The 12,147-nt window shown below is 40.7% G+C and overlaps 1 long non-coding RNA gene across 1 annotated transcript; it reads right to left on the reverse strand.

The window, feature by feature from the left end:
* Positions 1-149: 149 nt before the first annotated feature.
* Positions 150-1,191, reverse strand: LOC149979225 (uncharacterized). The gene is made up of 2 exons (XR_016485135.1): positions 1,109-1,191; positions 150-588 (listed from the first exon to the last, which is right to left on the reverse strand). It is a non-coding gene; the product is annotated as an uncharacterized LOC149979225 (long non-coding RNA).
* Between the last annotated feature and the right edge of the window lie 10,956 nt (positions 1,192-12,147).

A 12,147-nucleotide genomic window follows, 5' to 3' on the forward strand; every position in this document is an offset into this window, starting at 1 on the left:
AGTCATCATCTCATCTCTATAGAGCTGCTGCCTATGCTGTCTGACAAAAAACAACAACATTATTTTAGGAGTTCTTCAAAGTAAATCAACTTAAATCTGTTTTACCTCATTTCTACCACCATGTTACATGTGCAGTAAGAGAAAAAAAACTATAGTCCACCTTTATTTGCTCAATATGAAAGTGGTCAGATGACGCAGATGCTAAGATACAGGACTGGTTTGCTAGGACAGACTGGAATATATTCCGGGACTCATCCGATGGCATCGAGGAGTATACCACATCAGTCACCGGGTTCATCAATAAAGCATCGATGACAATGTCCCCAGAGTGACCGTGCATAGATACCCCAAACAGAAGCCATGGATTACAGGCAACTTCCTCACTGAGCTAAAGGGTAGAGCTGCCGCTTTCAAGGATCAGGACTCCAACCCACTAAGCCGATGTAAGTAAGACCTTTAAACAGGTCAATATTCACAAGGCAGCAGGGCCAGACAGATTACCAGGATGTGTACACCGAACAGGCGCTGACCAACTGGCAAGTGTCTTCACTGACATTTTCAACCTGTCCCTGGCCGAGTCTGTAATACCTACAGTTGAAGAAACAAAACAACCATTCATTGTGTAGCTGGGACCCCTGGGATTGCAAAGAGAGGAAGATCTTCAAAGATAAGTGATTTATTTTATTGCTATTTGTGATTTTGTGACGCCTGTGCTTGTTTGAAAAAGTATTTTGATATGGCGCACTGTCCTCAGATAATCGCATGGTATGCTTTCGCCAAGGCCTTTTTGAAATCTGACAATGCAGTTGGATTAACAATAAGTTAAGCTTTTAAATGATGTAAGACACTTGTATTTTCATGAATGTTTAATATTACGATTTTGAATTTCGTGCTCTGCAATTTCACCGGATGTTGTCGTAGTGGAAAGCTAGCGGGACACGGAGACATAAGAGGGCTTGTAAAGTAAGCATTTCACGGTAAGGTCTACCCATGTTGTTTTCGGCGCATGTGACAAATAACATTTGATTTGGATAAATAAGGCATACATTTATGGCTGCTAAATACCAACTATCAATCACTAAGATCATGTATTTTCAGGTAGAGATACCTCGCGAAGCAACTGCTCTTTACGCCTCTCAATCACGCGTTCTTCTTTCTTCTCTTCATCTCCGTGCCTGCCCCGTAAGCGGCAATGGATTGTGGTCATTGTAGTTAATTACAATGTCTTCTGCGCTAAACTATGGAGAATATCGGCCTGATGGAAACTACAACTCCCTACTACATCACACAGTTCGGGCTTCATCTGATTTATCTCTAGAGAAACTGTGTATTGAGCTCACAGAAAAAAACTGAATGAAATGGTTGGTCAATTAGTTGCTTAAAAACCTAACATGGACTCAGAAATTCAAAAGTTTTGAGAATATTTCTGGCCAAAACTTACCTAAAAAACTATTTCATTGTCAGGAGCTGTTCTGTGTAAGTCATTGTTTTACAGCAATCTTCTGTTTTGGGGTTTGCATTGATATTGAAATGACTGTAGTTGTGGCTTCTCTCTCGACTGAACACCCCTGTTCATGATGCATCAAGGTATTTAAAAAGGATATGGTTATTTCAAACCCAGTATCACAGATTATTACGAAATAGACACAATTTGAAAATGTGTACAGGCACACGCAAAAGTATACTTTCTTTGTGTGCAGTACATGATTTTGCATACAGTGCATTTCAATCACAGATAAAGACAGTAAGTTACATCAGACAGAAACAATAGGAGGGAAGTTGTTGGGGAGGATGAGTGGTTGTATAATGCAAATGTCTAGTAACACAAAGGTTGTGTGTTCGAATCTCATCGTGGACAACTTGAGCTAATTAGCAACTAAATTCTACTACTTACCACAGTAAAATTGTCAAAGGCTCCAGCCACCCTAGCCATAGACTGTTCTCTCTGCTACTGCACGCCAAGTCTAGGTCCAAGAGGCTTCCAAACAGCTTCTACCCCCCAAGCCATAAGACTACTGAACATCTAATCAAATGGCTACCCAGACTACTTGCATTGCCATCCCCCCTCCCCCTCTTTAAGCTGCTGCTGCTTTCTGTTATTATCTATGCATAAGTCACTTTAATAACTCTATGCACATATATATTACCTCGATTACCGTACTGGTACCCCCTGTATATAGCCTCTCTATTGTTATTTTACTGCTGCTCTTTAATTATTTGTGACTTTATTTCTTATTATTGTAGGTATTTTTCTTAAAACTGCATTGTTGGTTAAGGGCTTGTAAGTAAGCATTTCACTGTTGTATTCAGCGCATGTGACAAATAAAATGTGATTGGATTTTTAGCTACATTTCATATCTTTTGTAGAGGCATTGTTTTGTCTGAGTCACTTCCTTGTGTGTGTGTTTATGTGTGACTGTATCTGTGCGCACACGTGTGCCTGTACATGCGTGTGTGTGTTTGTGTTGCTCTGGTTCCTTGTGTATCACTATCCCAGTCTCAGCGAGGTGTACTGTGGAGAGGAGAGCACGTTTCCCCCATCCTCACACTTCAATCCCTGTTCCCTTATGACAATCCTCATCATATCCAATTATCTGAACGTAATTCAAAATAATACCATGTCTGTTCTTTACGTTAATTGTATGACTTTTAAATGATAATCTAAAGACTGCGTTTGGAGTTTTAGAACATTAGTGGTTCATGTTTCACATCGTGCATTTAATAATAAGCATGCAGTAGAAAATAAAGCTTGACTGATAGCCAAACTTAATAGCTCAAATAAAAGCACCAAGACATAATGATGTCACAAGCAATACACAAGATGTCCAGTAGATGGAGTTACGCACCCAGTTATAGACAAGTCTAACCATTCTTCTGGTTTAGGCTACTTATCACCCATACTACCATAGACGACAAGAACACAATACCAGCATGCAGAATAACAGATATCTTAAGTTCGTACATATTATACAAAAACAGCTTGGACTCTTAAGAGAAATGTCTACTTAGGGTGTATTAGGGACTATTGTACTATCTTGATATAGACGCATTAGCAGCCTACATTTGTGACAGACAGTATGAACCAGTCAGCATCAGTCAAAGGGTTGTGGCTTTGAACAAAGTAGTTTCACTGCACGATTTAGTTAATCAGCTCTTTGATTGTGAAGAGAGTTTATCCTTGTCTGATAATGTCCCAGAAGCACAAGCAATATGGAAATATATGACTTTTCTAAACTTTCCATCAATTTGCAATCAGTATAGCTAAGAGATGATCATCTTGTGTTTTTCTACTCCAATCATCGGCATTATGATTATGAAGAAGGGCTGATTATGTCGGTGGCTGAGGAGGAGAAGGACTCATTCTGTTCTGTAATAGAAAATATGGAAGATATCGCTGTTGTTTGCTTCATTGACCATAATGGAGTGTTGATGAAGTGATTTAGTCTCAGTCATTCATCAGCCAGTGCGTCAGTGAGCTCACCCCGTTCCTCCTATGTTTATCAACCCGTTGGTTTCTGCCTTTGATGGTCATTTAAATCCCTAATCTTCTCACAGGGATTTGTCTCGCTGCCACTCAACTTGAAACAACATTTTGGTCACAGTAACATATTATGTTGTGCTTCCCTCCTTCAGTCGTTCTAGTTGTGTATAGTGACAAAAACATGTTATTAACTGAAAGTGGCAAGGGATTAAATGCATAGGCCTTCATAAGTCTGCGCATATTTCCTTTTTTTTGTAAAATGCCTTTTGTTCACCCTCATTGTGTGTTGTGTTAATTACTGCGATCACTCACCATTGAGTCCCGCTAGGGGTTCCAGCTGCCTCCCACTCAAATGAAGGATGCACAGAAACTAAATGATCAACTAAACCACACTATAAATTGTCTACCCCTGGCTAGATTGTACCAAGTAGAGAGATCTTTGTAATATTACTCATAAAGCTTACATGTAGCTAACCTTTACGTGTAGTAGCAATTCCATTCAGAAACAATTCCTCGTCAATCTACACATAATACCCCAGAATGACAAAACGAAAACAGGTTTTTAAAAATGTTTGCAAATGTATAAAAGTTACAAAACAGAAATAACTTATTTACATACTTTAAGTATTCAGACCCTTTGCTATGAGAGTCGAATTGAGCTCAGTTGCATCCTGTTTCCATTGATCATCCTTGAAATGTTTCTACAACTTGATTGGAGTCCACTTGTAGTAAATTCAATTGATTGGACATGGTTTGGAAAGGCACACACCTGTTCATATAAGGTCCCACAGTTGACAGCGCATGTCAGAGCAAAAAAGACAGGATAGTGTCGAGGCACGGATCTGGTTAAGGGTACCAAAAAAAATTCTGCAGCATTGAAAGTCCCCAAAAACACAATGGCCTCCATCATTCTTAAGTGGAAGAAGTTTGTAACCACCGAGACTCTTCCGAGAGCTGGCCGCTCTGCTAAACTGAGCAATCTGGGGAGAAGAGCCTTGGTCAAGGAGGTGACAGAGTTCCTGTGTGGAGGAGAAAGTTACAGAAGGATAACCATCTCTGCAGCACTCCATCCAAACAGGCCTTTGTTGTAGAGTGGCCAGACTGAAGCCACTTCTCAGTAAAAGGCACATGACATCCCACTTGGAGTTTGCCAAAAAGCACATAAAGAGACCTCTCAGACCATGAGAAACAAGATTCTCTGGTCTGATGAAACCAAGATTGAACTCTTTGGCCTGAATGCCAAGTGTCACATCTGGAGGAAACCTGACACCAAATGGTGGTGGCAGCATCATTCTGTAGGGATGTTTTTCAGCGGCAGGGACTAGGAGACTAGTTAGGATCGAGTGAAAGATGAATGGAGAAAAGTACAGAGGGAACCTTGATGAAAACCTGTTCCAGAGCGCTCAGGACCACATACTGGGGCAAAGACCTTCCAGGACCTAAGACCTTCCAACAGGACAATGCAGGAGTGGCTTCGGGACAAGTCTCTGAATGTCCTTGAGTGGCCCAGACATAGCCAGGAATTAAACCCAATCTCTGGAGAGACCTGAAAATAGTTGTGCAGCAACGCTCTACATCCAACCTGACAGAGCTTGAGAGGATCTGCAGAGAAGAATGGGAGAAACCCCCCAAATACAGGTGTGCCAAGCTTGTAGCGTCATACCCAAGAAGACTCGAGCCTGTAATTGCTGCCAAAGGTTTTTCAACGAAATCTCCATTGATCTTTTTATTTATTTTTTATTTCACCTTTATTTAACCAGGTAGGCTAGTTCAGAACAAGTTCTCATTAGCAACTGCGACCGTGCCAAGATAAAGCAAAGCAGTGTGACACAGACAACAACTCAGAGTTACACATGGAGTAAATAATAAACAAGTCAATGACACAGTAGAAAAAATAAAGTCTATATACAGTGTGTGCAAAAGGCATGAGGAGGTAGGCAATAAATAGACCATACGTGCGATTAATTACAATTTAGCAGATTAACACTGGAGTGATAAATGAGCAGATGATGATGTGTAAGCAAAGTAAATCAAATAAAAACAGTATGGGGATGAGGTAGGTAGATTGGGTGGGCTATTTACAGATGGACTATGTACAGCTGCAGCGATCTTTGGGGCTGAATCTGTGTTTGAAATTCACTGCTCGATTGAGGGACCTTACAGTTAATTGTATATGTGGGGTACAGAGATGAGGTACTTATTAAAAAGTCCAAGCAACTTATTATGTGACTTGTTAAGCACATTTTTACTCCTACATTTATTTAGGCTTGCCATAACAAAGAGGTTCAATACTTACTGACTCAAGCCATTTCAGCTTTTCATTTTCAAGACATTTGTTGAAATTAATACATAATGCCACTTTGATATTATGTGGTATTGTGTGTAGGCCAGTGACACACTCAATTTGACCCCTTTTAAATTCAGGCTGTAACAAAACAAAATATAGAAAAAGTTTTTTTAATTTTTTTTTTATTAAAAGAGGGTGTGAGTACTTTCTGAAGGCACTGCTACTACATGATATAGGCAGCAAGGATAGTAATGCCTGTCATATAAATCCTTTGTGGATGTTTCAGAAGCTTGACGAGCATTTCTAATATGTTAGAAACGCTCGTCAAGCTTCTGCACTCATAACTCAATTATTTGTTGCCTATAGACGTTCAAGCCTCTCCAGATGCAAGTGGACCTCCAATGCCACCATAATCTGATTAACTTCAATCAGGCATTTCCCTCTCCTAATACATAGAAGATGCATTAGACATTGTGGAGCTGTCATCCTAAGTACATAAGGAAGAGGCATTATAAAGACTCCATATTTTTTGATGTGTGGTAAGGTCAAAGTGCACGTGTCCATGTGTTAAACATCTGGATGTCTAGGCTGCCAACCAGAGGCAACAGTTTGAAAGGAGTTTCTTTATGCACACTTTATGGACAACACAACCTGTCCAATGGACCAACTTTAGGCTACCTGCTATTAGAGAAATCTCTGTGTCTGTGAAATAATGTCCAATCATCTTTGTGCACGGATTCGATCACATGCCTTATGGCACACTTAATATCATACAGTTTAACACTCACTTTGAACACATTTCATAATATCACATTCTCAGCACATTGGGCTGCACAGGTGCATCAAAGCAGGGACCGAGAGACTGAAAAACAGCTTCTATCTCAAGGCCATCAGACTATTAAACAGCCACTACTAACATTGAGTGGCTGCTGCCAACACACTAACTCAACTCCAGCCACTTTAATAATGGGAATTGATGGAAATTGATGTAAAATATATCACTAGCCACTTTAAACAATGCTACTTAATATAATGTTTACATACCCTACATTACTCATCTCATATGTATATGTATTCTTAGCAGTATTCTTGGCAGACTCGACAGCCTTGGTTTCTAAAATGATTGCCTCGCCTGGTTTACCAACTACTTCTCTGATATAGTTCAGTGTGTCAAATCGGAGGGCCTGTTGTCCGGACCTCTTACAGTCTCTATGGGTGTGCCACAGGGTTCAATTCTCGGGCCGACTCTCTTTTCTGTATACATCAATGATGTTGCTCTTGCTGCTGGTGATTCTCTGATCCACCTCTACGCAGACGACACCATTCTGTATACTTCTGGCCCCTCCTTGGACACTGTGTTAACTAACCTCCAGACGAGCTTCAATGCCATACAACTCTCCTTCCGTGGCCTCCAACTGTTCTTAAACGCAAGTAAAACTAAATGCATGCTATTCAATCGATCACTGCCCGCACCTGCTCGCCCGTCCGGCGTCACTACTAGTGATGCTGGACGGCTCTGACTTAGAATGCGTGGACAACTACAAATACCTGGGTGTCTGGTTAGACTGTAAACTCTCCTTCCAGACTCACATTAAGCATCTCCAATCCAAAATTTAATCTAGAATCGGCTTCCTATATCGCAACAAAGCATCCTTCACTCATGCTGCCAAACATACCCTCATAAAACTGACCATCCTACCGATCCTCGACTTCGGTGATGTAATCTATAAAATAGCCTCCAATACTCTACTCAACAAACTGGATGCAGTCTATCACAGTGCCATCCGTTTTGTCACCAAAGCCCCATACACTACCCACCATTGCGACCTATACGCTCTCGTTGGTTGGCCCTCGCTTCATACTCGACGCCAAATCCACTGGCTACAGGTTATCTACAAGTCTCTGCTGGTAAAGCCCCGCCTTATCTCAGCTCACTGGTCACCATAGCAGCACCCACTCGTAGCACGGGCTCCAGCAGGTGTATCTCACTGGTCACCCCCAAAGCCAATTCCTCCTTTAGTCGTCTTTCCTTCCAGTTCTCTGCTGCCCATGACTGGAACGAATTGTAAAAATCTCTGAAGTTCGAGACTCACATCTCCCTCACTAGCTTTAAGCACCAGCTGTCAGAGCAGCTTACAGATCACTGCACCTGTACATAGCCCATCTGTAAACAGCCCATCTATCTACCTACCTCATCCCCATACTGGTATTTATTTATTTATTTTGCTCCTTTGCACCCCAGTATCTCTACCTGCACATTCATCTTCTGCCAATTTACCATTCCAGTGTTAATTGCTATATTGTAATTACTTCGCCACCATGGCCTATTTATTTCCTTAACTTACCTCATTTGCACTCACTGTATATATACTTTTTGTTTTCTTTTGTTCTACTGTATTATTGACTGTGTTTTGTTTATTCCACGTGTAACTGTGTTGTTGTATGTGTCAAATTGCTACGCTTTATCTTGGCCAGGTCGCAGTTGCAAAAGAGAACTTGTTCTCAACTAGCCTACCTGGTTAAATAAAGGTGAAAAAAAATGTATATACTGTACTCTATATCATCTACTGCATCTTTATGTAATACATGTATCACTAGCCACGTTAAACTATGTCACTTTGTTTACACACCCTACAATACTCATCTCATATGTATATACTGTACTCGATACCATCTACTGCATCTTGCCTATGCCGTTCTGTACCATCACTCATTCATATATCTTTATGTACATATTCTTTATCCCTTTACACTTGTGTGTATAAGGTAGTAGTTTTGGACTTGTTAGGTTAGATTACTCGTTGGTTATTACTGCATTGTCGGAACTAGAAGCACAATCATTTCGCTACACTCGCATTAACATCTGCTAACCATGTGTATGTGACAAATAAATGTGATTTGATTTGAAGTTTACCATTGTGTAACATTAAGAGATGTAATGAAACAGAAACGCTTCTGACTCTGCAGCAACCAGGCTCATTCAAGGACTCAAGTCATGTCGGTAGAATTGCAAGGTTGGCATGGCAACATTTTTGGGGGACTGAAAATGGAGAGGTAGAGTGTTAACACCTTGAACAATGAAGTTCTCCTTGAGTGTGTAACGATACTGCTGTGCTGCCTAGGCTCCCTAGCCCACTAGTCTAAGACCAGACACAGACAGTTGACTTGATACAAGACGGGTTCATTCTTCTCCACCCTGGGCTCTGGGGAGATCTGCTTCATTAGCCCAGGCAGGCAATAAGGGTCAGTCCACTCTGGAGGGACGAGCTATTGTTCATTTGTTGTCGCCACATAGAACGATGGCCAGAGGTTGACAACACATTAGATCACGTGATGTACAGAGTGATTGAGCCAGCGCTCATCTATCCTGGAGAAGTCTTAGATGAGGATGCTATGGTTTATACAGTGCGTACTGCAAGCATTGCATAAGGCACACGAGAGAAAATGAAAAAGTCAAGTCAACAACAACAGAAATCTTTCAGCTCCAAATTTCTCTTATCAGCTGTAACAATGCTCCTATAATGCTCCCCACTCAGGGACTTATTCAACTGGAAGTGTGAAGGAGGGAGATGGAGAGAGCAAGAGAGGGATAATAAAGTGCTGTCATTATTGCGTGGTATATCAGGAATGGTGTCTTTTTTATTTGATAAATACTTGCAAATATTCCTGAATATTCCTGATGAAAAGGCACCTTTTCATATGAGCTTATGGCGTCTATGTGATGTCAAGAATCAGCGAGCTCACCCTGTACACAGTGAGTTTGGGATTTCAGCTACAAACCTTTTAAGATGCAAAGGTGGGTGGCAGAGATAAGAGTGGGACAAAATGATTATATTTAAGAGCCCCATACTTTAATGCACAAACTTATTTCACTCACAAAGGAAAATAAGTCACTTTACTACCTGTATGAAGATGTATAACTCTCAATAGCCTGTCAGTCCATGTCAAAAAGCCAGTTCATTCAAATTCAGAGGTTGGCAGTAAGTGTGACTGCAGATAAGAAAGGTTTTCTTTGGTGGATGATGGAGATCCATTTGGCTCTCTAAAGCTAAAAAAAATGAACTGCTTTAGAAACCGTCTAATGCTTTAAACTTGGAGAATACTGTCAACTAGCAAAATTCGATACTGAACAACAACAAAAATGTATAAAATGGTCTCACTATCATACAGTCATGAAATAATAAAACAACAACATTAGCTTTAAGAGACAACCAAGTGGGCGTAGACATTTTGCAACCATACAACGGTCAGTTATCACTGGACCCAACGCTGCTAATAGAAATACAAGGGAGAGCATAAACATCATGTAAAGAATTATGTTTATTCACAAATAAATCAGATGGCATAACAGAATAAAAAAATGTATAGGCTCAGCCAAATTAAAATGCAAATAAACTATCTATTTTAGATTGGTAAAACAGATTCGATATGTGAATGCTTCCATACAGCCAGTACAGAGTAGGTAGTGTAAAGCATAGCAGAGAGAACATTCGACCAACCTTTACTTGGCAATACTTAATTCCCGACTTGGAAGACTTCTAAACTTCCATGTCTAGTTGCAGGGGGTTCATTTGAATTTAGAAAATGCTCCTTTATTAAATTCATGTTTTGCTCCATAAACTAATCCAACAATGTGTTCCCCTGTACACATTGTTGGATTACTTCCTCTCTTCCTAAAACACTCACTTGCTATATCAACTCAAAACAGGAAGGAAAAGTGGGATCCTTGGGATGTCCAACTCGGACGACACCCCATTGAATATTAATGTAAGGGTTAAGGTTAAGGTTAGGGTTAGGTAAGGGTTATTATAGTTCAATTTGGGGTAAGGGTAGGGTTTAAGATTTGGGTTTAGGATAGAGACGTCCCAGAGCCCAGAGACTATACACACTCAAGGAACCATGGAACCTTGTGGGTAACAGCTATATGAAGGTGGCAGCAGGTAGCCTGGAAGTTAAGAGCGTCGGGCCAGTAACCAAAAGGTCGCTGGTTTGAATCCTTCAGTCGACTAGATGAAACATAACATTTGTTGATGTGCCCTTGAGCAAGGCACTTAACCTCAATTGCTCCTGTAAGTTGCTCTGGATGAGAGCATATGCTAAAATATAAAAAACGACAGTTGAAGTCGGAAGTTTACATTCACCTCAGCCATATACATTTCAACTCAGTTTTTCACAATTCTTGACATTTAATCATAGTAAAAAATCCCTGTCTTAGGTCAGTTAGGATCACCACTTTATTTTAAGAATGTGAAATGTCAGAATAAATAGAGAAAATTATTTATTTCAGCTTTTACTTCTTTCATCCCATTCCCAGTGGGTCAGAAGTTTACATACACTCCATTAGTATTTGGTAGCATTGCCTTTAAATTGTTTAACTTGGGTCAAACATTTCAGGTAGCCATCCACAAGCATCCCACATTAAGTTGGGTGAATTTTGGCCCATTCCATTCCCCCTGACAGAACTGGTCTAACTGAGTCAGGTTTGTAGGCCTCCTTGCTCGCACACGCTTTTTTGGTTCTGCCCACAAATCTTCTGTAGGATTGAGGTCAGGGCTTTGTGATTACCACTCCAATACCTTGACTTTGTTGTCCTTAAGCCATTTTGCCACAACTTTGGAAGTATGCTTGGCGTCATTGTCCATTTGGAAGACCCATTTGCGACTAAGCTTTAAAACCTGTTGAGGCGAGGGGTTCCCCTACGGGAACTCCACCCCCCCCCCCCCCATTCAGCTGAAACGGTGGGCAGGGAATGCAAAAATATTCTTAGAAATATTTAACCTCCACACATTAACCTGTTAGATCTCTAGGGGCGCTATTTCATTTTTGGATAAAAAACGTTCCCGTTTTAAGCGCAATATTTTGTCACGAAAAGATGCTCGACTATGCATATTCTTGACAGTTTTGGAAAGAAAACACTCTGAAGTTTCAGAATCTGCAAAGATTTTGTCTGTAAGTGCCCCAGAACTCATTCTACAGGCGAAACCAAGATGATGCATCAACCAGGAATTAGCAGAATTTCTGAAGCTCTGTTTTCCATTGTCTCCTTATATGGCTGTGATTGCGCAAGGAATGAGCCTACACTTTCTGTCGTTCGCCCAAGGTCTTAGCAGCATTGTGACGTATTTGTAGGCATATCATTGGAAGATTGACCATAAGAGACTACATTTTCCAAGTGTCCGCCTGGTGTCCTGCGTGGAATTCGGTGCGCAATTGCCAGCTGCTCGTACTTTTCCATTTGATATAGGGGAGAAACCATGTGTCCAAGAACGATGTATCAATGAAGAGATATGTGAAAAACACCTTGATGATTGATTCTAAACAACGTTTGCCATGTTTTCAGTCGATATTATGGAGTTAATTTGGAAAAAAGTTCGCGTTT

This window comes from Oncorhynchus mykiss, chromosome 12 (assembly GCF_057628025.1).
Source record: "Oncorhynchus mykiss isolate SJ-2025 chromosome 12, ASM5762802v1, whole genome shotgun sequence".
NCBI classification, from domain to species: Eukaryota; Metazoa; Chordata; class Actinopteri; order Salmoniformes; family Salmonidae; genus Oncorhynchus; species Oncorhynchus mykiss.